Source organism: Dermacentor variabilis, chromosome 4, assembly GCF_050947875.1.
Source record: "Dermacentor variabilis isolate Ectoservices chromosome 4, ASM5094787v1, whole genome shotgun sequence".
In the NCBI taxonomy this organism is placed as follows: domain Eukaryota; kingdom Metazoa; phylum Arthropoda; class Arachnida; order Ixodida; family Ixodidae; genus Dermacentor; species Dermacentor variabilis.
Window position 1 is genome coordinate 184,264,939 of NC_134571.1, and position 25,158 is coordinate 184,290,096.

The window sequence follows — 25,158 nt, forward strand, 5'->3', positions numbered from 1 at the left end:
TCTATTTTGTCCCACTTGTGCGCAAGTTTGCGTCAACGCTTTTGCTATTTTTTTTTTCAAATCATGTATATACTGCTTTAGCGGGCACCTCGCATGTCTCCTCGTTAGTATAGTGGCCAGTATCCCCGCCTGTCACGCGGGAGACGGGGGTTCGATTCCCCGACGGGGAGTGTTTCTTTTTTTTCTTCTTTGTAGGCGCACGCGACGGCGCACTCGACTCTCCTCCACAGTAGCTGTCTCTATTTTTTCCCACTTGTGCGCAAGTTTGCGTCAACGCTTTTGCTATTTTTTTTTTCAAATAATGTATATACTGCTTTAGCGGGCACCTCGCATGTCTCCTCGTTAGTATAGTGGCCAGTATCCCCGCCTGTCACGCGGGAGACCGGGGTTCGATTCCCCGACGGGGAGTGTTTCTTTTTTCCTTCTTTGTAGGCGCACGCGACGGCGCACTCGACTCTCCTCCACAGTAGCTGTCTCTATTTTGTCCCACTTGTGCGCAAGTTTGCGTCAACGCTTTTGCTATTTTTTTTTTCAAATCGTGTATATACTGCTTTGGCCGGCACCTCGCATGTCTCCTCGTTAGTATAGTGGCCAGTATCCCCGCCTGTCACGCGGGAGACGGGGGTTCGATTCCCCGACGGGGAGTGTTTCTTTTTTTCTTCTTTGTAGGCGCACGCGACGGCGCACTCGACTCTCCTCCACAGTAGCTGTCTCTATTTTGTCCCACTTGTGCGCAAGTTTGCGTCAACGCTTTTGCTATTTTTTTTTCAAATCATGTATATACTGCTTTAGCGGGCACCTCGCATGTCTCCTCGTTAGTATAGTGGCCAGTATCCCCGCCTGTCACGCGGGAGACGGGGGTTCGATTCCCCGACGGGGAGTGTTTCTTTTTTCCTTCTTTGTAGGCGCACGCGACGGCGCACTCGACTCTCCTCCACAGTAGCTGTCTCTATTTTTTCCCACTTGTGCGCAAGATTGCGTCAACGCTTTTGCGATTTTTTTTTTTTCAAATCGTGTATATACTGCTTTGGCGGGCACCTCGCATGTCTCCTCGTTAGTATAGTGGCCAGTATCCCCGCCTGTCACGCGGGAGACGGGGGTTCGATTCCCCGACGGGGAGTGTTTCTTTTTTTTCTTCTTTGTAGGCGCACGCGACGGCGCACTCGACTCTCCTCCACAGTACCTGTCTCTATTTTGTCCCACTTGTGCGAAAGTTTGCGTCAACGCTTTTGAGATTTTTTTTTTTCAAATCATGTATATACTGCTTTAGCGGGCACCTCGCATGTCTCCTCGTTAGTATAGTGGCCAGTATCCCCGCCTGTCACGCGGGAGACGGGGGTTCGATTCCCCGACGGGGAGTGTTTCTTTTTTCCTTCTTTGTAGGCGCACGCGACGGCGCACTCGACTCTCCTCCACAGTAGCTGTCTCTATTTTTTCCCACTTGTGCGCAAGATTGCGTCAACGCTTTTGCGATTTTTTTTTTTTCAAATCGTGTATATACTGCTTTGGCGGGCACCTCGCATGTCTCCTCGTTAGTATAGTGGCCAGTATCCCCGCCTGTCACGCGGGAGACCGGGGTTCGATACCCCGACGGGGAGTGTTTCTTTTTTCCTTCTTCTTTGTAGGCGCACGCGACGATGCACTCGACTCTCCTCCACAGTAGCTGTCTCTATTTTTTCCCACTTGTGCGCAAGATCGTGTCAACGCCTTTGCGATTTTTTTTTTCAAATCGTGTATATACTGCTTTAGCTGGCACCTCGCATGTGTCCTCGTTAGTATAGTCGATTCCACTTCCGGCCACCACAGCGGACGGTCACGGAATGTTGTGCTCCGTAGGGGCGGTTCATGCGGCCCAGCCGGGCCGCGGTATCAGGCTTACGGAAACGTCTTCACAGGATTACCAGCTTGTTTTGCCGCATCTGCCATCAGGTATGACCGTGTGTAATACCGTGTTTTTGCACGGTGATTTGAAGGCCAGGCCCTATCGAGTCGAACATTTTCGCGATGCGCTTGACCGTCATAAGCTGTTGCCGGAGGTGGTGGCCCTCGGGGCCTACCAGATGAACCATGTCTGGGCTATAACATTCAAGGACGAAGTCGGAAAAAAGAAGCTGCTGTCAGCGAAGGCCTTTAGTGTCAAAGAACACCGCTGCGTCGCCATTGACCCTTGCAACCAGGATATTAGAATGAAGCTGTTCTGGCTGCTTCACACGACTCCCGACGAGGACGTCAGAGCAGCCTTGGCGCCGTTCGGAACGGTGACCGAAATTTCCAGGGAGCGGTGGCGAGTACCAGGGTGCGGCGACAAAGGTTCTCACACGCGTCTGGTATCGTTACGGCTGAAGGCTGGTATGACCATGGAAGACATCCCGCATCAGCTACGAGTATCAGAGGACCATGCGCTCGTGATCGTTCCAGGCAGAGCTCCGCTCTGCCTCCGATGCCGCGGCACCGGCCATATACGGCGCGAGTGCCGTATGCCACGCTGTGGACTCTGTCGTCGTTTCGGCCACGACGAGACCCAGTGCGCGAGAAGCTACGCTAACGTGACCGGGTCTGGCCGGAGCGACGCGTTAGACGAGCACTTAATGGATCAAGCGGACGCGGAAGAGACTGCTGGAGCGGGCGGAGACCCACGAGGCACGGAAGAGAAGCCAGTGGTCATGGCAAGCGTCAAGTGCCAACCCAGAAAGGGCAGTAGCGAGGCAGTGGCCAAGAATGAAGTGCAAAGTGAACCGTCTGCAGAAAATTCTACGGTGCGTGAAAGTGAGGGGGACGCGGAGGCTGCCGAGGGCGTTCTGCGACAGGGCAACTCTGGCGCTGCCTTCATCGAAGAATCCGGCGAGAAAATGGAGCAGGCCAGCGCCGTTTCAAAGAGACCTCGCGAAATACCCGATCAAGATGTCAGGCTTGAGCAAGACGACGGTGTCAGCAGCGAAGGGCCACCCACGAAGGCTTCCTCTTTCCGGCGGTCTACACTCAAGCCCAAGCCGAACGTTCCGCTCGAGAGGAGGCCGACGCGAGAACATCCACCTGAGGGGCGCCAGACGCCGACCAATCCGCCAGGTGGTCGGCAGACGCCGACCGTCCCACCAGACGGGCGACAGACGCCGACTGTCCCACCAGATAAGCGGACAACGCCGACAGTTCCCCCGCGGTAGCGGGGTGCTGTTCGGTAGAAGGCTCAGTAAGGACTAGGTGCTGCGGAACCTTTAAGTGAATGATGAGTAGCGCATTTGGTAACGTCATGCCTTCGCCGTATGAGACGGAGCTTATGATGGTGCAGGGTTTTTGTTTTTTTGTAAGTTTGGCGGTCTTTGATTTCCGAAATGTATTGTAGTTTGTGCTTGCTCTTCTCTTTCAATGGCAAATAATCATGGAATAGCAATACGTATTGGCACGCTTAACGTACGAGGGTTAACGGCTAGACGGCGACAAGCACAATTAAGTCGCCTGATGCTGGAAAACGACATAGATATTCTTGCTGTTCAAGAAACTAAAATTGAAAGCGAAGAGCAAACGGACAAAATGGTTCAGGTTTTTAAATCCCGTTACAACACTTGTGTTTGTCATGGAGTAGGTAAGGCCGGTGGCTGTCTTTTATTTTTGCGTAATTCAATAGGTATTGTTGCGCATAGTGTAATGTCGGCCCAAGATGGGCGATTGGTCCTATGTGATTTCTCTTTCAATAATATTGATTGGCGAATTGTCTGTGTGTACGCTCCAAACAAAATTAGTGATAGGAAATTTTTTTTTACTTTGTTGAGTCACACCTGACGTGTGAAAGAAATGTTGTTCTTTTTGGTGACTTCAATTGTGTTTGCATGTCCGAAGATAGGGTGCCCAGTAAAATAATACGGGATACAAGTGCGCATCAACTCTGCGCAATCGTGGCAGACTATGATTTAGGAGACGTTGGAAGCATATTAAGCGGTAACAGTGTTGTTTTTACTCATTTCCAAGGGCAGAGTCACGCTCGACTAGATCGTTTGTACGTATCAGCAAACCTTGCGCGAACGGTCACTAGCTACGCAGTAAAGCACGTGAGCTTCAGTGATCACAGCCTAGTAACGTGTACATTGGGCACGAAACATAGAGGGTCTCACTTTAACTGGGAACTGTGGAAAATGAACGAAACGATCTTAAGTGATGAATGGTTTGTCAAAACGGTAAAAGGAAAAATTGACGTAATGCAAATAGATGCTACAACAAATTGGGCTGAGCTGTGGGAGCAGTTTAAAATTGAAGTGAAAATGAGTGCGATCGAGAGGGATTGTGTGATGCGTCATAAAGCTAAACAAAGAGAGAAAGAACTGCAAAGCATGCTCGATTATTTTCTAAACGCGGAGTGCACAATACCGGGATTGTTTTCGAAACAGATTAGAGAAATTAAACGCGAACTTGAAAGGGTGGACGCTCAAATTTACCAAGGAGCCGCGATAAGAGCACGATCCGAGAGGCTGTGGCTGGGAGAGGCGCCAACTAAGCGCGCGCTCAGTGACGAAAAGGGTTACGCATCCAAAAACATAATAAAAGAAATTTGTTTTAACAACACAATGTCAAAAGACCCAGAAGTAATTGAAAAAGCTTTCGTTGAACACTACCGAGCGTTGCTCGGTAGGCAGGTGCCCGTAACAGAAGAGTTTGTGAACACCTTTCTAACACTTCTGCCAAAATTACAAGACGAAATAAAAGAGGGACTCGAGAGACCGATCTCTGCGAAAGAAATTACAGAAGCCATAGAAGACTTGGGTAAAGGAAAGGCGCCTGGACCAGACGGCCTAGGAGCAGCTTTCTATAAAACTTTCAAGGCCGAAATAAGTGAGATACTGCACTGTGTAATATCAGAAGCTCATGAAACTAAGCACTTGCCGCCATCATTCAGAAAAAGTCATGTTGTGCTTATACCGAAAACCACCGATACGTTAAAGCTGAAATCTGACGCTGGATACAGGCCCATAAGTCTTACGAATTCGGATTATAAAATCTACATGAAGGTGCTCGGAAAAAGGATGCAGTCAGTTATTAAATCCATAGTAGGCCCACACCAAACATGCGGTATCAGGAATAGAACAATATTGTCGAATATTCACATCGCTAGCAGTATATTGGAATGCTGTGATGCGAACCTCGAATGTGTAGCAATGGTTCAGTTAGACCTAGAAAAAGCTTTTGACAGGGTTGCTCACAGCATACTTCTTGCCCTGCTAAAACACATTAATGTAGGCGAAGTGATTCAGGACGGAGTAGCCATGGCTTATGAGAACTGTTCCGCTCACCTAATAATCAATAAAAGACTCAGCGAAAATATACCAGTATTATCCAGTGTGCGCCAGGGGTGCCCTTTGTCGCCCTTACTTTTTGCGATTTTTCTTGAACCTTTCTGTTTGAAGGTACGAGAAAACGAAAACATTCGCGGCTACCGTCTTTTAACTGAGGAAGTAAAAATACTAGCTTACGCAGATGACATCGCACTTTTTTGCATTGACCAAGAGAGCATTCGGGAGGCAGTCAAGGATGCAAGAAAGTTTTGCAGTCTAACGGGGAGTGCCATAAGCTGGCCAAAAAGCTTAGGCTTCTGGCACGGTGAATGGGACAGCCGGCCTGCAGTGTTAGAAACAGTACCGTTCACAGATACGCCAACCAGTTATCTTGGTGTTCCTTTGGAATACTATCGCGATACCACGACGCAATGGACTGAACAAACTGAGCGGGCTAAAGCACAAACAACGAAGTGGGGAGGCAAGAATCTGTCAATATTCACGAGAGCCACTGTCTGCAATTTATTTCTTGTCGCTAAAGTGTTTTATATGTTGCAAGTTTTATGTATATCCCGAGTGTGTGTACAAAAGTTGCACAGGGTTTTTGCTATGTTCGTGTGGGGATCAGGATGGGAGCGCACGAGTCGTCTGAATCTGTTTCACGCTGTGCAGAAAGGAGGGTTGGGTTTGTCGCATTTATTTTTGAAACAAGTAGTGTCGCGTTTCATGTTCTTGCGCGACGAAAGCGATTGTTTTTTGCGGTGCGTTATCCAGACGCGATTAGGTGACGCACTGCCAGAATATGCTGTGACGTCGTGTGGCATACGTCAAGTGGTTGTCCGAGGTTTTTTCTTTGAAGTGATAAGCTCTTTCCGTTTTCTAAAAGTACACTTTTCTTTGGAATACCTGAACACAGTCGCAAGAAAACGATTATACCGAGATTTAGTTAATATCATGTGTCCAGTACCAATATACCGTGCAGTATATGCACTGGGGCGTGAGCAGAATGTCTTAAAAAGAGTTAAGAAAATGCCTGTAAGAGCAACAACAAAAACTTTTTTTTTCATGCTACACACTGGCACGCTTCCTGTCAAGCCATGGCTGCAGGAGAAGGGGATCTTTGTACCCTGGAGTGTGAATTGCCAGATATGTCAGAAACCGGAGACAATGGAGCATATTTTTCTGGAGTGCAGGGACTCAGTCTTCCTTTGGGACATTCTACAAAAGACACTAAAAAAAATAATTTCCTTTAACACCTTTTGGAATTCGTTTTTTTACCGTTTGAAGAGACAGAAGGCGTGCCATGTGATATGGTGATGTTACTCTGCATGCACAGCGTGTGGAAAACACGAATGGCGGTGCGTAATGAGGATGTTGACGCAAAACCGGCCAAAGAATATTTTGCTGAAAATGTATTGTACATTCGCGAAGCGTTTAAAGCGCTCAGCGAACCACCTGAGTTGTTAACAGCATTTGAACAGCTTGCAAACATTCAGCCTTTTTAAACCAAAATTAAACGACAAGGTACACCCGCACATTGAACTGTCTTTTTTGTTTTGTAATCACAGCGGAGAATAGCTGTGAATCATGTATTTGTTATAAAACAGGCAATAAAGAAAAAAAATCCTCGTTAGTATAGTGGCCAGTATCCCCGCCTGTCACGCGGGAGACCGGGGTTCGACTCCCCGACGGGGAGTGTTTCTTTTTTCCTTCTTCTTTGTAGGCGCACGCGACGATGCACTCGACTCTCCTCCACAGTAGCTGTCTCTATTTTTTCCCACTTGTGCGCAAGATTGCGCAAGAAGAAGAAGAAGAAGAAGCCGTGTGGAACGGCTGTGCTCTAAAATGCTCTCTGCTGGAAACAGCGTATCGGCCCCAGGCCGAGGATCGTCGACCCCGTTTTTGAACGAAGATGCAAGCTACAAAGTTGTCCTCCCGCGTCTATCAACCGGTAACGATGTTTTGAATTATATTTTCCTTCATGCGGACTTGAGTGGCAGACCATACCGTGCTCCCGACTTCCGAGACGCTCTGCTTGAGGTCGTGAATACTTCAGATATTGTAGGTGTCGGACAGTATCAAATGAGCCATGTATGGATGGTTACTTGCGCTAGTAGTGTGGCAAAACAGACTCTCGTCGCTTGCGGTGAGCTCCGTGTCAAAGGGCTGAAGTGCATGGTGATAGATCCGGAGACTAAAAACATCAAGCTTAAATTACTATGGCTTCCACCTCACCTTGAACCACGACGCGTTGAAGAGGCGTTCCAGGCCTATGGTCAGGTGAAGTCGGTGGAGAGAGAAGCATGGAGATGCACTGGCATGGAACAGTGGGTGACAACAAACCGGGAGGTTTCCTTGGTGCTCAAGGACAATATCACCGTACCCTCAATACCGCACATTATGTCCATTTATGGACACCTGGGCCTCGTACTTATCCCCGGTAGGCCTCCTCTGTGCCTTCGTTGCAAGCGCGTGGGACACGTTCGACGACAATGCAGAACACCAAGATGCTTACATTGCCATCCATTTGGTCACTCAGCGGACGCCTGCGTGTCCACCTACGCCAATAAGCTTCGTTCTGGGCAATATAGCGCAGACGAGCCACAACTGGACCACCTCATGGATTCTACAGAGGTAGTAGATGCCACCGGAGAGACTACAGGTGGCATTAGGGACGAGGACCAGGAGTCCTTGAAGCCAATGCCAACCAGTCATAACAGCTCAAGTAATACTAGCGAAGCTTCCGGCGAGGATGACTCAGTTTGCCCACCTGGCCTAGCAAGCCTTAAAGACAAGCCCCCTGATGACAAGGAACAAGAGGAAGAGGCGATGGACATCAGTAAGGCCAGGAAACGTCCGGCACCATGCAACGACGAAGCAACAGAATGTGCACTACAGGCGCCCGAGAAAGTGTCTCCTAGTGCTCAGCAAACTCCCTCTCCTGGTGATAATGTGCCCCGCCGGTTATATCAGCGTAGTCAGGAGAGTGGCACAAAGAAGTCCAAAGGGAGCAAGACCACAGATTTACCTGTGGCCAAGGGCAATGAAATACAAAAGCTTTAGGTGAGCAAAATGGCTACCGCCTTCACCCTCCCCTTATGTGTAGCGACACTCAACGTACGTGGACTGAGGAATATAAGGCGTCAGCAGCAGTTACTACACGTGCTTAGGCAGCATGAAGTTGATGTTGGTGCAGTGCAAGAGACAAAGATATCGTCTGCTGGTGATGTCAACCTTGCGCTGCAAACTTTTCAACCTGATTACGAGGTGTATATTAGCCAAGCATGTGGTGCTTCCGCTGGATGCTTTTTGTTAGTCAGAAAGCAGTTAAATCATTCTTCATTGTCACTGCGTGTTGATGGGGAAGGCCGCCTTATATGCCGTGACCTCTCTTTTCATTCCCGTAATTGGCGATTTATTTGCGTTTATGCTCCCTCAAAAGTGAGTGACAGGAAGGCTTTCTTCCTCTCACTTGCTCCTCTCCTAGATACTGACAAAGATTTGGTACTGTTGGGAGACTTCAACTGTGTTTGTCATTCCAGAGACCACTCATACCTAACTAATCGTTATGATGCAAGTGCTGCTTTCCTGCATCAGTTAACGGAAGATCACAATCTAATAGACGTGGGCGCCTACACACCATCTTGGGTGCGGTTCACGCACTTTCAAGGCGTCTCCCATGCTCGACTCTATCGTGTGTATGTTTCGACGAGTCTCTGGTCTAACATTCACAACTACGCCGTGAAGCCTGTATTTTTCACAGACCACTGTTTAGTAGCTGTTTCATGGGGTCCCCGAAAATTCCGCAGGTTTGCTCCAAACTGGGAACTGTGGAAACTTAATACACAACTTTTGCGTGAGGAAAGTTTTGTAAACAAAGTGAAAGAATTATGGCTAGAAATATCACAATGTCAACAGCTTCCTTTGTTTGCTCGATGGGAAATGTTCAAAAATAGAGTAAAAAATGAGGCGATTGCCATTTCATGTGAGCTGTCTCAAAGAAAAAAAGCTGAAAAGCATTACCTTCATGATCTACTTCACAAGCTGCACGCTTTCGAAAGCCAGGAACCAGGGTTGTATAGCGATGAAATAAACACAGTTCGCGCACAAATACAGAAATATGAGACGGAAGTGTACAAAGGAGCGATGGTTCGTTCACGCACAACTCGCTTCACAGAGGAACAGCCCACAAAAAGGGCTCTCAGTGATGAGAAGCGATACGCGCTTTCCAAGCAAATATTAGAAATTGAGTCTGGTGGGTCTATATACACAGACACGTCCCAAATAATAAGCCTATTTGAAGCTCACTATAAAGATCTTTTCGCTGCAGTTAAGCCTCAGAATGGATACGAAGAAAACGCTGATCAGTTTATTTCGCTTATGCCACACTTAGAAGAAGATGATCGACTCAGCGTTGATGGGCCAATAACTCCAGAAGAAATTAATTTTGCCGTCGAAACGCTGCAGAAGAACAAGACGCCTGGTCCTGATGGCCTTAGTGCTGAATTTTATATAAAACTTCAGGAATTCCTGTATCCTTTTCTGCAGCAGCTTTTCGAGGCAGCCTATCAATATGGTGAGCTTCCTCCATCTTTCTATCAGGGCCACACAACCTTAATACCAAAAAGCACTGATGATGAAACAATAAAGCGAGTAAACGGATATAGGCCGATATCATTATGTAACGTAGATTACAAAATATTTGCAAAAATACCGACAAATAGATTGCAGACAGTCATTACTAAATTAGTAGGTGATCATCAAACATGCGGAATTCGAGGCCGCTCTATACAGACAAATGTTCATATCGCACGTTCAGTCCTTGAGTGCATAGAGGGTAGTACGGATCAAGTAGCTCTTCTCCAGATTGACCTCGCCAAAGCCTTTGATAAGGTTCAACACGAATTTTTATTCCAACTACTGCGACATCTTCAGTTAGGGGATGTATTATACAATGGTATAACACTTTGTTATAAACACTGCACTACAAAGTTAATTGTGAACCGTACCCTCTCAGATATAATACAAGTACAGTCATCCGTTCGTCAAGGTTGTCCGCTCTCGCCTTTACTCTTCGCCATATACTTAGAACCGCTTTGCTTAAGCGTGCTTTGCGACTCGAGCATTAAAGGATATATGTATGCCGATGAGGACATTAAAGTGCTAGCTTATGCACATGACATTGCCTTCTTTTGCCTCGATAAGCCAAGTATTACCAAGGCAATAAACGCTACCCTGCGTTTCTGTGAGACTGCAGGAGCTACTGTAAATTTTGATAAAAGTAGAGGCTTTTGGCTAGTCATGTGGGCGCTCACTCCCTCTGCATTCGCGAATATTCATTGGAATCGGTCTCCGTTGCGATATCTTGGAGTACTTCTCGATAACTTCCGTAATAGTGGACCTCATTGCGCGTCCACGGTAACCACTATCCGTCGAAAGGTGACAACCTGGCAAGGACGTGATCTCTCCATTTTTGCGAGAGCTAAGGCATGCAATACATTTCTCGCTTCTAAGCTTCTTTATGTTCTGCAGGTCTTGCACTGCTCACGTGTCCATGTCCAGGCATTTCATAGAATATTTGCATGTTTTATTTGGCATTCATCATGGGAAGCCATGAGAAGGGACAACCTTTTTCTCCCGCTTGAAAAGGGCGGCCTGGGTCTTGTGCATTTGTTTGTGCGACAATTGGTCATGCGCTTATTTTACCTTAAAAATGTCCGTCATCCATTTCTTCTCGCAGTTAATCGAGCACGGCTTGCGTCACACGTCCCTTTTCTTTTTGTCACGACAAACTTTGCTCAAGAACTACCGTTATGGGGCTTCTTAAAGGAACTTGTCGACACTGTTTCATTCTTAAAAGGCAGATTCAACCTTGAATATTTGTTTACCGTTAATCGCACGTCGCTAAATGCAGCACTTATAGATAACCTTTTCCCTCAACCTCTGTACCGAAAGCCGTATCTGTCTCTATTTGGTCAAGATGTTCTTTGCCGTGTCCGTAGAATGTGCATTGCGCCAGCAGCGAAAACGTTTTTCTTTAAGCTGCACGCCTCCACACGGCCAGTTAAAACGTGGCTTCAGAAAAAGCACTGTATGTACCCTGGAATACAAATTGTAGGCTTTGCAATCAACCCGAGACAATAGAACATTGCTTTATACTTTGTCGTGACGCATTTCTTTTTTGGGACATTTTACAAAGAACTATCAAAAAAGACTTTCCTCTCACATGTTATGGTACCCGGTTCCTTCCTTTCAAAAAGACAGCCAGTAATACACCATATGATTTGTTTATGTTATTAGGACTTTATTCATTATGGAGAAGTCGAATGATCGACAGACATGCCGAGCCGCCTCGCTCGACAAGGTCTATCTTCCGAGAAGAGACTGCTCAAGTCCGGAGTGTAGTGGCTACATATGATCCCGTTTCTGAATGGATTTCGCGTCTGGACGCTTGTGTTTGTTTACCAGAATTTTGAACTGTCATTGGACTGTATACTTTCTGTGAATTTGTTTCTCTTGTTTGATCGTATGTAATGTAACTGCATCGGTTTGACAGTAACGATAATTCTATGCAATAAAGAAAAAAAAAAGTCTCCACGTTAGTATAGTGGCCAGTATCCCTGCCTGTCACGCGGGAGACCGGGGTTCGATTCCCCGACGGGGAGTGTTTCTTTTTTTTCTTTTTTTTAGGCGCACGCGACGGCGCACTCGACTCTCCTCCACAGTAGCTGTCTCTATTTTTTCCCACTTGTGCGCAAGATTGCGTCAACGCGTTTGCGATTTTTTTTTTCAAATCGTGTATATAGTGCTTTAGCTGGCACCACGCATGTCTCCTCGTTAGTATAGTGGCCAGTATCCCCGCCTGTCACGCGGGAGACCGGGGTTCGATTCCCCGACGGGGAGTGTTTCTTTTTTCCTTCTTCTTTGTAGGCGCACGCGACGGCGCACTCGACTCTCCTCCACAGTAGCTGTCTCTATTTTTTCCCACTTGTGCGCAAGATTGCGTCAACGCATTTGCGATTTTTTTTTCAAATCGTGTATATAGTGCTTTAGCTGGCGCCACGCATGTCTCCTCGTTAGTATAGTGGCCAGTATCCCCGCCTGTCACGCGGGAGACCGGGGTTCGATTCCCCGACGGGGAGTGTTTCTTTTTTCCTTCTTCTTTGTAGGCGCACGCGACGGCGCACTCGACTCTCCTCCACAGTAGCTGTCTCTATTTTTTCCCACTTGTGCGCAAGATTGCGTCAACGCTTTTGCAATTTCTTTTTTTCAAATCGTGTATATAGTGCTTTAGCTGGCGCCACGCATGTCTCCTCGTTAGTATAGTGGCCAGTATCCCCGCCTGTCACGCGGGAGACCGGGGTTCGATTCCGCGACGGGGAGTGTTTCTTTTTTCCTTCTTCTTTGTAGGCGCACGCGACGGCGCACTCGACTCTCCTCCACAGTAGCTGTCTCTATTTTTTCCCACTTGTGCGCAAGATTGCGTCAACGCTTTTGCAATTTCTTTTTTTCAAATCGTGTATATAGTGCTTTAGCTGGCACCTCGCATGTCTCCTCGTTAGTATAGTGGCCAGTATCCCCGCCTGTCACGCGGGAGACCGGGGTTCGATTCCGCGACGGGGAGTGTTTCTTTTTTCCTTCTTCTTTGTAGGCGCACGCGACGGCGCACTCGACTCTCCTCCACAGTAGCTGTCTCTACGTTTTCCCACTTGTGCGCAAGATTGCGTCAACGCATTTGCGATTTTTTTTTCAAATCGTGTATATAGTGCTTTAGCTGGCGCCACGCATGTCTCCTCGTTAGTATAGTGGCCAGTATCCCCGCCTGTCACGCGGGAGACCGGGGTTCGATTCCCCGACGGGGAGTGTTTCTTTTTTCCTTCTTCTTTGTAGGCGCACGCGACGGCGCACTCGACTCTCCTCCACAGTAGCTGTCTCTATTTTTTCCCACTTGTGCGCAAGATTGCGTCAACGCTTTTGCAATTTCTTTTTTTCAAATCGTGTATATAGTGCTTTAGCTGGCGCCACGCATGTCTCCTCGTTAGTATAGTGGCCAGTATCCCCGCCTGTCACGCGGGAGACCGGGGTTCGATTCCCCGACGGGGAGTGTTTCTTTTTTCCTTCTTCTTTGTAGGCGCACGCGACGGCGCACTCGACTCTCCTCCACAGTAGCTGTCTCTATTTTTTCCCACTTGTGCGCAAGATTGCGTCAACGCTTTTGCAATTTCTTTTTTTCAAATCGTGTATATAGTGCTTTAGCTGGCACCTCGCATGTCTCCTCGTTAGTATAGTGGCCAGTATCCCCGCCTGTCACGCGGGAGACCGGGGTTCGATTCCGCGACGGGGAGTGTTTCTTTTTTCCTTCTTCTTTGTAGGCGCACGCGACGGCGCACTCGACTCTCCTCCACAGTAGCTGTCTCTACGTTTTCCCACTTGTGCGCAAGATTGCGTCAACGCATTTGCGATTTTTTTTTTCAGATCGTGTATATAGTGCTTTAGCTGGCGCCACGCATGTCTCCTCGTTAGTATAGTGGCCAGTATCCCCGCCTGTCACGCGGGAGACCGGGGTTCGATTCCCCGACGGGGAGTGTTTCTTTTTTCCTTCTTCTTTGTAGGCGCACGCGACGGCGCACTCGACTCTCCTCCACAGTACCTGTCTCTAATTTTTCCCACTTGTGCGCAAGATTGCGTCAACGCATTTGCGATTTTTTTTTTCAAATCGTGTATATAGTGCTTTAGCTGGCACCACGCACGTCTCCTCGTTAGTATAGTGGCCAGTATCCCCGCCTGTCACGCGGGAGACCGGGGTTCGATTCCCCGACGGGGAGTGTTTCTTTTTTCCTTCTTCTTTGTAGGCGCACGCGACGGCGCACTCGACACTCCTCCACAGTAGCTGTCTCTACTTTTTCCCACTTGTGCGCAAGATTGCGTCAACGCTTTCGCGATTTTTTTTTTCAAATCGTGTATATAGTGCTTTAGCTGGCACCACGCATGTCTCCTCGTTAGTATAGTGGCCAGTCATTCTGCATCCGGCAGCCGAGCTGATCCGATTGTAGGGTCATGGCCTCTTCCGGGGCAGCGACAGCGGCCACTTTTGGTCGCGGAAACAGGATCACAGACGACGATAAGGACTATCCGTTTATTTTGCCTCAGCTGCCGAAAGGACGAGTTGCATTTAACACCGTGTTTTAACACGGTGATGTACGCGCCAGACCTTACAAGGTCGAAGATTTTAGAGACGCCCTTCTGCCGACGGGACTGCTGCCGGACGTGGTATGCATAGGGGCGTACCAGATAAACCACGTCTGGGCGGTGATCCTGTCTGACGCCACTGCGACGAAGCGCCTCATGGCCCTTAAGGAACAGCAAGTGAAGGGAAGACGGTGTGTCATCGTGGACCCGCAAGACCAGCAGGTGAAGCTTAGGCTTCACTGGCTGCTCTATGGCGTTGCAGACGAGGACATACGGACGGCGTTCATGGCTTTCGGCAAGGTGGAGGAGGTAAGCCGGGAAAGGTGGCGCGTCCATGGCCTGGGCGACAAGACGTCGACAACCAGGACTGTGCTTCTAAAGCTGAAAAGCAGCGTGAAAATGGAAGACCTTCCTCATCAGGTCCGCGTCGGCGGAGAGCTGGCATTGGTGGTCGTCCCTGGCCGACCCATGCAGTGCCTGCGCTGCCAAGGCACGGGGCCGGCCGCCGGGAGTGTAAAGTTCCGCGCTGTTCTCGCTGCAGACGGTTCGGTCATGTTGACGCCGACTGCGTCAAATCCTACGCCGCCGTGACAAGCCCAGCAGTGAACGACGTGGCCGCAGAGCACGTCATGGACGTGGTCGAGACGGAGGACGCCGCTACAGGCATCGGAGACCTGGTACCGACAGCGGCAGTCGGCGAGACGTCGACCGTCGGCGCAGAAGGCACGGTTGCTCAAGGTACTGAGAAGCGGAGTGGGAAGGCGCAGGGCGCGACTGCTGTGGGCCCCGCGACGGGAACCATTAGTGAAGACCCGCCCGACAACGGTATGACTGCAATGCAGCAGGACGAGGCTGTGAAAGACGGCGACCGGACTGAGACTCTTGGCGGCCCGGTCAAACGCCCCCACGACCAGACCAAGCACCAAGGCGAGGGTGCGACCAGCACCACCGAGGGACCACCGACAAAGACGCCCCAGGGGAGGCGGGTGGGCTTCAAACCAAAGCCGAATGTGCCGCCTGAAAGAAAGCCTGTGATCAAAGTGTCGACGACAAACAATGCCGGGAAGCCGGATGGCCCCGGAGGCGGCTAGCCAAGGGCTGGTCGTGAAGGGTAAGCACCATGCTCCGGGCCTACTTTTCTCGCTAGATGAAGATGGGTGAAATACCGTCACTTAGTATTGCCACACTAAATGTGCGAGGGTTGGCGGCTAGTCGTAGGCAATGTCAGGTCCTACGGTTGGTAACGGACCATGACATAGACGTACTAGCCGTCCAGGAAACCAAGGTTGACGGAGAGGAGGAGACCGGGAGCATGGTGCGACAATTCACGACTAGGTACTTTGTGGTGGTGAGTCATGCCGTAGGCACCTCCGGGGGGTGCATTCTTTTTGTGAAGAAGCTGCCGGGTTTAAATATTCAAAGTGTGTGGTCCTGTCTGGATGGAAGGATTGTTTTATGTGACTTTACGATCTCTGACTTTGAGTTTCGCGTCATATGCGTTTATGCGCCGAATTCTGTAGACGAGCGTGTCCTCTTTTTTTCGAACCTCTCACAATATGTTTGCTGTAATAAGCGCGTTGTGTTATTAGGGGACTTCAATTGTGTGTTGAGTGCTAGAGACCGAGCCAACAATGCCGGCGTGCGTGATAGAAGTAGTGACGTTTTGTCAAAATTAATGAAAATGAACTTGATGATGTTTTTCAATGTCTGGAAGGGGAGCGTCAAGTGACGTTTCCGCGTTTTCAAGGCAGTAGTCATGCGCGACTGGATCGCATGTACATTTCGTTGGACACGATTCCAAGATGCCACGGTTATTGCGTTGTACCCGTGTCATTTTCGGATCACTGCCTGGTAAAATGTAACATAGGTATAAGGAAAAGGGAACATGCATTTAATTGGCATCTATGGAAACTGAATGACTTGTTATTAAATGATGCATCTTTTGTAAAGGCAGTGAGGGATGCGGTTAATGAAATACGCGAAGATGCGGCTGATACAATAGCAGAAAAGTGGGAATGTGTTAAAGAAAAAGTTAAAATGAAAGCCTTAGAAAGGTCAAGCTGCCTCAAATTTGAGAGGGAATATTAAGAAAAGGGTTTGCGAACACTACTTCAGCAGCTGATAACGCTTGAGTGCAGAGAGCCTGGTCTGTACAAAGACGATGTGCGGAGCGTCAAGGAAAAGTTTGAACAGTTCGACAAAGAACGTTATCAAGGTGCCATCGTGCGAGCAAGAGCAGATGCACTGGCGGCAGGGGAGACGCCCACTAAAAGGGCGCTCGGTTTAGAGAAGGCACACGGAAGACGAAACCATGTCGATCAACTTTTAATGAATGGAGCTGTTGTTGACGACAACGAGAGCATAGCACACGCCTTCTTCCAATACTATCAGTCGCTCTTTGCATTTCCGGAAGCGAATTTAGAGGGTTTCAAAGCGGACTTTCTGCACCGCATGCCGCGTTTGAGTGATGAAGCTAAGGAGCGATTAGAAGGGAAAATAACGGAGAGGGAAGTCGAAAAGGCGATTGACGATTTAAACTTGGGCAAGTCACCGGGACCAGATGGACTCAGCGCCGCCTTATATAAGACATTGAAAAGAGAACTGGCCCCTTTATTAGTAGAAGTATTTAATGAAGCGTACGAGCAGAAATCATTGCCACCTTCTTTTGGGAAAGCGCACACCATTCTAATTCCGAAGAACGATAAATTAGATAAACTGAGATTCGTATCATCCTATAGGCCCATATCACTAACAAATGTGGATTACAAGATATTTATGAAGATTTTAGCGACCAGACTTCAAAGTGTCATAAAGGAAATCGTCACAGACCATCAAACTTGTGGAATCAAAGGGCGAACAATTTTTTCTAACATCCATAAGATGCGGTGTGTGCTCGAGTGCTGTGACGTCACTGGTGGCGGCGTTGTAGTTCTTCAGCTTGATCTTGAGAAAGCGTTCGATTGCGTCGCTCACGTTATCTTGTTCTCCATATTGGATCATGTTAATGTCGGTACCATCATCACTGAGGGTGTGGCCTTGGCGTACCAGAACTGCACTACAAGGTTAATTGTTAATAAGTCGCTGGGGGCCCCCATTAACATCATGCGTTCAGTGCGCCAAGGCTGTCCCCTCAGTCCTCTGTTATTTGCTATATACATAGAAAAAATGTGTGTGGCCATTACCGCAAATAACAATATACGTGGTTTTAGATTGGCAGAATCCGAAGTGAAGCTGCTAGCGTATGCTGATGACGTTGCAGTGTGTTGCACAGACGAACCAAGTGTGACTGAAACAATTGCTGTAGTAAAACATTTCTGTGACGTCACGGGCAGCAAAGTCAATTGGGGCAAATCCCTCGGGCTGTGGCACGGGGAGTGGTCTTCGGCACCGGAATACTTCGCCAATGTCAACTGGGTGAAAACTCCGACGAAGTATCTGGGTGTTCCCCTCGACAGGTACAAGAGCAGCGATGAGTACTGGAGGAACCGAACTAATGAAACGAAAGAAAAAGTGGACAGATGGACAAGCACTAACCAGTCTATTTTTTTCAAGGGCGACAATTTGTAATATGTTTTTTATAGCGAAGTTATATTATGTTATGCAAGTGTTGCATTGTTCCAGGGCAAATGTGCAAAGGCTGCACAGAGTGTTCGCGGTCTTCAGCTGGGGATCAGCATGGGAGAGAGCTAGCCGAACCAATTTGTTTAGAAGAGTGAAGGACGGGGGTGTTGGCTTGGCACATCTTTTTGTTCGACAACTTGTCAACCGCTTTTTGTTTTTTCGAGATGTGCGCGATCCTTTTCTGCGCACCGTATGTCAACTCAGGTTGAGCGACGCATTGCCGGCGTATGTTGTTAGTACGGCAAGCATGACCGGAAAACTTCGGGGTTATCTTAAGGAAGTGGTCGACAGTGTGCGCTTCCTTTCAGTTCGTTTTTCAAAAGATTATCTATGTCAAGTGAAAAGGAAAACACTGTATAATGATGTGTGCGACATTGTGTTCCCAGTGCCCTTATACAGAGCCATATATACAGTGGAGGGCCAGGACAAGACGTCCTTAAACGGGTGAAACGCATGCAGGTGCCACCAGGGGTTAAAACCTTCTTTTTTAAGCTCCACACTGGAACACTTTCCGTGAAGACATTTATGGAAGAGCGAGGCTGTCTTGTGCCGTGGGGTTCACACTGCTTGATCTGCAAGAAGCCCGAAACCATCGATCACGTGTTCTTGCACTGCTGGGCGGCTGTGTCCTTCTGGGACGTCTTGAAGCGAACACTGAAGAAAGAATTACCTGTAGACCCCCAAGGGATCCGGTATCTGCCAATTAAGGATGAAGAGGGAGTTCCATACGACTTCATTATGTTGAATGCACTCCACTGTATATGGCGGGCTCGCATGGCAGGGTACCATTGCGATGCCGACGCCCGCCCGGTTCACATATATTTTAGAGAATGTATGTCGCGGTTCGTTGATGTACAGAAATTGCAAGAATGTGCACCGGATTGGCTGTCGAGGCTAGAAGCTCTGACAGCCATGAAGGAATTTTAATTTGACGACGCTGGTCCCATACGGACAGTCGGCATTATTGTAATTTTTTTTCTTTTTTTTCTTCCCCGCAAGCTTGTATTCCTGACATGTGTGTAGTATTTGTATATTCAGTGTTATGTCGAAAACCGGCAATAAATAAAAAAAAAAAGTATAGTGGCCAGTATCCCCGCCTGTCACGCGGGAGACCGGGGTTCGATTCCCCGACGGGGAGTGCTTCTTTTTTCCTTCTTCTTTGTAGGCGCACGCGACGGCGCACTCGACTCTCCTCCACAGTAGCTGTCTCTACTTTTTCCCACTTGTGCGCAAGATTGCGTCAACGCGTTTGCAATTTTTTTTTCAAATCGTGTATATAGTGCTTTAGCTGGCACCACGCATGTCTCATCGTTAGTATAGTGGCCAGTATCCCTGCCTGTCACGCGGGAGACAGGGGTTCGATTCCCCGAATAGGAGTGTTTCTTTTTTCCTTCTTCTTTGTAGGCGCACGCGACGGCGCACTCGACACTCCTCCACAGTAGCTGTCTCTACTTTTTCCCACTTGTGCGCAAGATTGCGTCAGCGCTTTTGCAATTTTTTTTTCAAATCGTATATATAGTGCTTTAGCTGGCACCAAGAATGTCTCCTCGTTAGTATAGTGGCCAGTATCCCCGCCTGTCACGCGGGAGACCGGGGTTCGATTCCCCGACGGGGAGTGTTTCTTTTTTCCTTCTTCTTTGTAGGCGCACGCGACGGCGCACTCGACTCTCCTCCACAGTAGCTGTCTCTTCTTTTTCCCACTTGTGCGCAAGATTGCGTCAACGCATTTGCGATTTTTTTTTTCAAATCGTGTATATAGTGCTTCAGCTGGCACCACGCATGTCTTCTCGTTAGTATAGGATTCCATTTCCGGCCACCGCAGTGAACGGACGCGGAATGCCTTGCTCCGTAGGGGCGGATACAGCGGCCCTCGGCCGTGGCACCAGGTGTACGGATAAGCCTTACCCGGATTATCAAGTTGTTTTGTCTCATCTGCCTTCAGGTACATCAGTTTTGTATACAGTATTTTTGCACGCGGATGTTAAAACCAGGCCGTATCGGATCGAGCACTTTCGAGATGCGCTCGCGCGTCTTGCACTGCTGCCGGAAGTGGTGGCCCTTGGCGCCTTCCAAATGAACCATGTGTGGGCGGTGACCTTCCGTGATGAAGCTTCGAAGAAAAAGATGCTTGCGGCAGAAACATTCAACGTGAAAGAGCAGCCCTGTGTCCTTTATGATCCCTGCAACCAAGGCATCAGACTGAAGCTTTATTGGCTGTTGCATTTCGTTCACGACGACGAGGTTCGAGCAGCGTTAGCCCCTTAGGAAGGGTTTTAGATATCGCCCGCGAAAAGTGGCGGGTACAGGGATGTAATGATAAAGGGTCCACCACCCGTTTGGTGACACTCTTGCCAAAGCCTGGAATTACAGTTGAAGACTTGCCTCATCAGGTGCGCGTCGCGGAAAACTTAGCGCTCGTGCATGTACCAGGAAGGCCCCCGTTATGCCTCCGGTGCAATGGAACTGGACATATCAGGCGCGAGTGTCGCATACCACGCTGTGCACTCTGCCGACGATTCGGCCACGAAGAACAAGACTGCGTGCGATCCTATGCAGCGGTAACAAGTCCAGTTAAAGGCGACGAGATGGCTGAACACATAATGGACCATGCTGATGCCGATGCAGCATCCCGAGCAACGACCGAAGAACCGGCGGCAGACAGCACACCCTCTGACGCGTCTCCACTTCAGGAAAACTCCACTGGGCCCGGCGACAGCCAATCTGGCGAGGCAAAGAGCGTGCTGGTTGGGAAGCCGACTAACGACCAAAACGTCAATGAGAGAAAGGACGCGATTTTAGTAAGCGCATCAGTGACTACCGCGAAAGACGAGACCGAAGGCATCGAGGATGTTGAAATGACAGCAGCCGCTAAAGCAGCTGCAAAGAGGCCTCGTGAGGCCACTGACGGATCTCAAGCCTCACCCGAACCATCGAGCAGCGGCGAGCCGTCGCCGAAGACCGCTATAACGAGACGAATGGGCCTCAAACCGAAGCCGAAGATACCGCCTGATAGGCGGTCGGCTTCAACATTGACCCCGACTTAGGGGCGCGAAGTGTGTTCAGCCAGCCTGTCCTCAGTATAAGACGTTACATAGCGGACAAGTAGAATGTGACCTGTGCTGGTTTTTGCTATCACTGCCTGTCCAGATGTGAGTTCCGTTCCGTCTGTTTGCTAATCCAAAAAAATGGCTGTTAATCTGACATTTCCCCTTTGTGTAGCTACGTTGAATGTGAGGGGTTTGGCATCCCGCAGGAGGCAGTGCCAGTTAAGCCGTCTCTTGTTGGAAAATGACATTGACATAATGGCAGTGCAGGAAACCAAAGTAGAAAGCGAAGAGCAAACGCACAGAATGGTCGAACCTTTCAGGGATAGGTATAATGTATGTGTGTCTCATGCTAGAGGCACTTCAGCGGGTTGCATGATACTCGTTCGAAAATGCACCGATATTGTAACGCAATCTGTAGAGTCCAGTGATGATGGCAGGCTACTATTCATCGACTTTGGCATTTGTGGCCTCCTTTGGCGTGCAATATGTGTGTATGCTCCGAATAACATTAACGAACGTGTAGAATACATAGATAACCTGAGAACATGCATGACGTACGAAAGGAACATAATTTTATTTGGAGACATTAATTGTGTGTGCAGGCCGCAAGACAGAATCAACAGATTGACTTACCGCGATAGAAGTGCGACACTATTAAACGCGCTTGTAAACAATCTTGAACTGGACGACGTTGGTTGTATTTTTGACGGTGACGAGTACGTACAGTATACGCACTACCAAGGTGTAAGTCATGCTAGACTAGATCGCATATATGTTCCGGCAGCTGCGATACCACACATTACTACATACAAAGTAAAGAACGTCACATTTAGCGATCACTGCTTGGTGATAGCGACACTAGGAACCAAGACAAAAGCGTCAAAGTTTAGTTGGAACTTGTGGAAATTAAATGATACACTGTTGGATGATGAAATTTTTGTTAAAAAAGTGAAGGAAAGGATAGAGGAAATATGTTCGGTTGAATCTTCCAATTTCACAGCGCTTTGGGAGCAACTTAAAAATGAAGTAAAGCTTGCGGCGATTGAACGAGCTTGCGTGCGGCGCAGCATTGAAAAACAAGAGAAAGAACTTAGGAGCACGTTAGATTATATGATTGCGGTTGAGAGTGCTAACCCTGGACACTTTAGCAAGGAACTACGTGACCTTAAAAGTAAGCTCGAAGTGATAGATGAAAAGAAATATCGTGGAGCGATCGTCAGAGCACGTGCGGAAAGACTATGGCTAGGGGAAACGCCTACTAAGCGGGCACTCGGGGAAGAAAAAAGGCAAGCAGTAAAAAAAGAGATAAAAGAAATAAGATATAAAAACGATGTGACGCGCGACAAGGAACTGATAGAGAAAGCGTTTGTTGAATGCTATCGAAAACTGCTAAGCCCAAAAATAAGATACAGAAGCCTTTCGAAACGAATTTTTGTCGCTCATGCCAAGGCTAGGCGATGAAGTAAGACAAACGCTTGAACGGCCAATTAGTCTGAATGAAGTAAAACAGGCCATTGATGAACTAAGCACTGGCAAAGCACCTGGGCCTGATGGACTAGGGGCTGCCATTTAGAAATGCTTCAAGGAAGAACTGGCACAAGCGTTACATCGCGTGATAAATGAGTGCTATGAACAAAAAAGAGCACCTTTATCTTTTAGAAAATGTCATGTAGTACTCATTCCAAAATCGGATGATCCCAGGAAATTGTTGAATGTTGAGGCCTATCGACCTATAAGTCTTACGAATGTAGACTATAAAATATTTACAAAGGTGCTAGCCAAGAGATTGCAGAGCGTTATCACACACCTCGTATTACCTCACCAGACATGTGGCATCAAAGGAAGGACAATCTACACAAATATACACACCGCTAGAACTATCCTAGAATGCTGTGACATGACTCAAGATAACATAGCTATGATACAACTGGATCTTCAGAAAGCATTTGATAGAGTTAATCATGACATACTACAGTTATTACTAGAACATTGTAATGTAGGTAGCGTTATCAAGGAGGGCATCAAGATGGTGTATGAAGAGTGTGCAGTAAACCTTATAATTAACAACACCGTAAGTGAAAACATTCCAGTACTGTCAGGTATAAAACAAGGGTGTGCCTGTTCGTCTCTTCTTTTTGCACTTTATTTGGAACCCTTATGTTTAAAAATTCCCATAAATAAAATGGTGCATGGTTACTCCTTTTATGCTACTGAAGTAAAAATACTGGCATATGCCGATGATATAGCTATATTCTGCAAAGACAAAGACAGTATTAAAGAAGCTGTTAAGGAAGCTACATCATTCTGTAGTGCTACCGGAAGTGCCATTAGCTGGGATAAATCTCTGGGCATTTGGCATGGAAATTGGGGGCAAGAGCCGGAGGCGTATGCAAACATGAGATGGACAAGTATTCCTGCTAGATACTTGGGGGTTCCTCTCCAACATTATGGAAATACTGCAGAATACTGGGCAGGAGAGACAGAAAGGCTCAAGGATCAGTCTGAAAAATGGGGAGGGCATAACTTTTCTATGTTTTCCCGCGCTACAGTCTGTAATGTGTTTTTTGTTGCAAAAGTGTTTTACGTACTTCAAGTGTTCAGTATGAGCAGAACTTGTGTCCAAAAATTACACAGAGTGTTTGCCACCTATATATGGAATTCTACCTGGGAACGCACCAGTCGGTTAAACTTGTTCCTTTCGGTGCGACACGGAGGGCTTGGTCTGTGTCATTTATTTTTGAAACAAATAGTTTCAAGGTTTTTCTTTCTGAGAGACCAGAGAGATGTTTTCTTGCGTACTGTTATACACATGAGGGTGTGTAATCATATCCCGGATTATATTGTCTCATCAAATGCAGATACGCGTGGAACACTGAGCAGTCTTTGGCGCGAAATAGTGTCTGCATATCAAGTACTGAAGCCACGGTTTTCCTTAGAATATTTGAGCGCAGTGGCACATAAACGATTGTACAAAGATCTAATTGATGTGTTTTTACCAATACCGTTGTACCGCTCCATCTATCAACTAGGACCAGAACGAGACGTATTAAAACGAGTTCGAAAAATGCCAGTAAGAGCGTCATCTAAATCATTCTTTTTCCAACTGCACACGGGCACGCTCGCTGTAAAACCGTGGCTTCAAAGCAAAGGTATCTTCGTCCCATGGGGATTACACTGCCTGATATGTCGAAAGGAGGAAACGATAGAACACATCTTTTTGGACTGTCACGATGCTTTTTTCTTGTGGGACATCCTTAAACGGACACTTCAGAAAGATTTGCCAGTAACACCCTTTGGTATCCGATTCTTGCCATGTGAAGATCCAGATGAAATGCCATGCAACATGTTCATGTTACTGTGTTTGCATAGTGTGTGGAAAACGAGGATGGCGGTCAGAAATGCGGATGTCAACGCAAGATCGGCCATGCAAAACTTCAGTGAGAACTGTGTGTACATACGAGATGTTCTCAAAATCCAGAGGAACCCACCGGATTGGATACCTGTGCTCGATAAGCTGGCTTCTCTGAAGCCATTTTAGCTTCACACTCCAGCCATGGAAAGGCTCACGCGTCTTTTATTGTACTTGTAAAATTGTATTTAAGAGTTCTGTGTTGGAAGTGCCAAACCGGTAATAAAGAAAAAAAAATCCTCGTTAGTATAGTGGCCAGTATCCCCGCCTGTCACGCGGGAGACCGGGGTTCGATTCTCCGACGGGGAGTGTTTCTTTTTTCCTTCTTCTTTGTAGGCGCACGCAACGGCGCACTCGACACTCCTCCACAGTAGCTGTCTCTACTTTTTCCCACTTGTGCGCAAGGTCGCGTCAACGCATTTGCGATTTTTTTTTTCAAATCGTCTGTATAGTGCTTTAGCTGGCACCACGCATGTCTCCTCGTTAGTATAGTGGCCAGCATCCCCGCCTGTCACGCGGGAGACCGGGGTTCGAATCCCCGACGGGGAGTGTTTCTTTTTTCCTTCTTCTTTGTAGGCGCACGCGACGGCGCACTCGACACTCCTCCACAGTAGCTGTCGCTACTTTTTCC

General features: G+C 47.9%; 11 non-coding genes across 11 annotated transcripts; all 11 read left to right on the forward strand.

Annotated features, from left to right (window-relative positions):
- Positions 1–336: 336 nt before the first annotated feature.
- On the forward strand, positions 337–408 carry TRNAD-GUC (transfer RNA aspartic acid (anticodon GUC)). Its single transcript has one exon. It is a non-coding gene; the product is annotated as a tRNA-Asp (tRNA).
- Positions 409–1,526: 1,118 nt separating this feature from the next.
- Positions 1,527–1,598, forward strand: TRNAD-GUC (transfer RNA aspartic acid (anticodon GUC)). The gene has a single exon. It is a non-coding gene; the product is annotated as a tRNA-Asp (tRNA).
- A 5,287-nt stretch (positions 1,599–6,885) lies between these two features.
- TRNAD-GUC (transfer RNA aspartic acid (anticodon GUC)) lies at positions 6,886–6,957 on the forward strand. Its single transcript has one exon. It is a non-coding gene; the product is annotated as a tRNA-Asp (tRNA).
- A 5,135-nt stretch (positions 6,958–12,092) lies between these two features.
- On the forward strand, positions 12,093–12,164 carry TRNAD-GUC (transfer RNA aspartic acid (anticodon GUC)). Its single transcript has one exon. It is a non-coding gene; the product is annotated as a tRNA-Asp (tRNA).
- Positions 12,165–12,331: 167 nt separating this feature from the next.
- Positions 12,332–12,403, forward strand: TRNAD-GUC (transfer RNA aspartic acid (anticodon GUC)). The gene has a single exon. It is a non-coding gene; the product is annotated as a tRNA-Asp (tRNA).
- Positions 12,404–13,052: 649 nt separating this feature from the next.
- On the forward strand, positions 13,053–13,124 carry TRNAD-GUC (transfer RNA aspartic acid (anticodon GUC)). Its single transcript has one exon. It is a non-coding gene; the product is annotated as a tRNA-Asp (tRNA).
- A 169-nt stretch (positions 13,125–13,293) lies between these two features.
- Positions 13,294–13,365, forward strand: TRNAD-GUC (transfer RNA aspartic acid (anticodon GUC)). Its single transcript has one exon. It is a non-coding gene; the product is annotated as a tRNA-Asp (tRNA).
- A 409-nt stretch (positions 13,366–13,774) lies between these two features.
- Positions 13,775–13,846, forward strand: TRNAD-GUC (transfer RNA aspartic acid (anticodon GUC)). Its single transcript has one exon. It is a non-coding gene; the product is annotated as a tRNA-Asp (tRNA).
- Positions 13,847–14,014: 168 nt separating this feature from the next.
- On the forward strand, positions 14,015–14,086 carry TRNAD-GUC (transfer RNA aspartic acid (anticodon GUC)). Its single transcript has one exon. It is a non-coding gene; the product is annotated as a tRNA-Asp (tRNA).
- A 5,529-nt stretch (positions 14,087–19,615) lies between these two features.
- On the forward strand, positions 19,616–19,687 carry TRNAD-GUC (transfer RNA aspartic acid (anticodon GUC)). The gene has a single exon. It is a non-coding gene; the product is annotated as a tRNA-Asp (tRNA).
- Positions 19,688–25,004: 5,317 nt separating this feature from the next.
- Positions 25,005–25,076, forward strand: TRNAD-GUC (transfer RNA aspartic acid (anticodon GUC)). Its single transcript has one exon. It is a non-coding gene; the product is annotated as a tRNA-Asp (tRNA).
- The last annotated feature ends 82 nt before the right edge of the window (positions 25,077–25,158 follow it).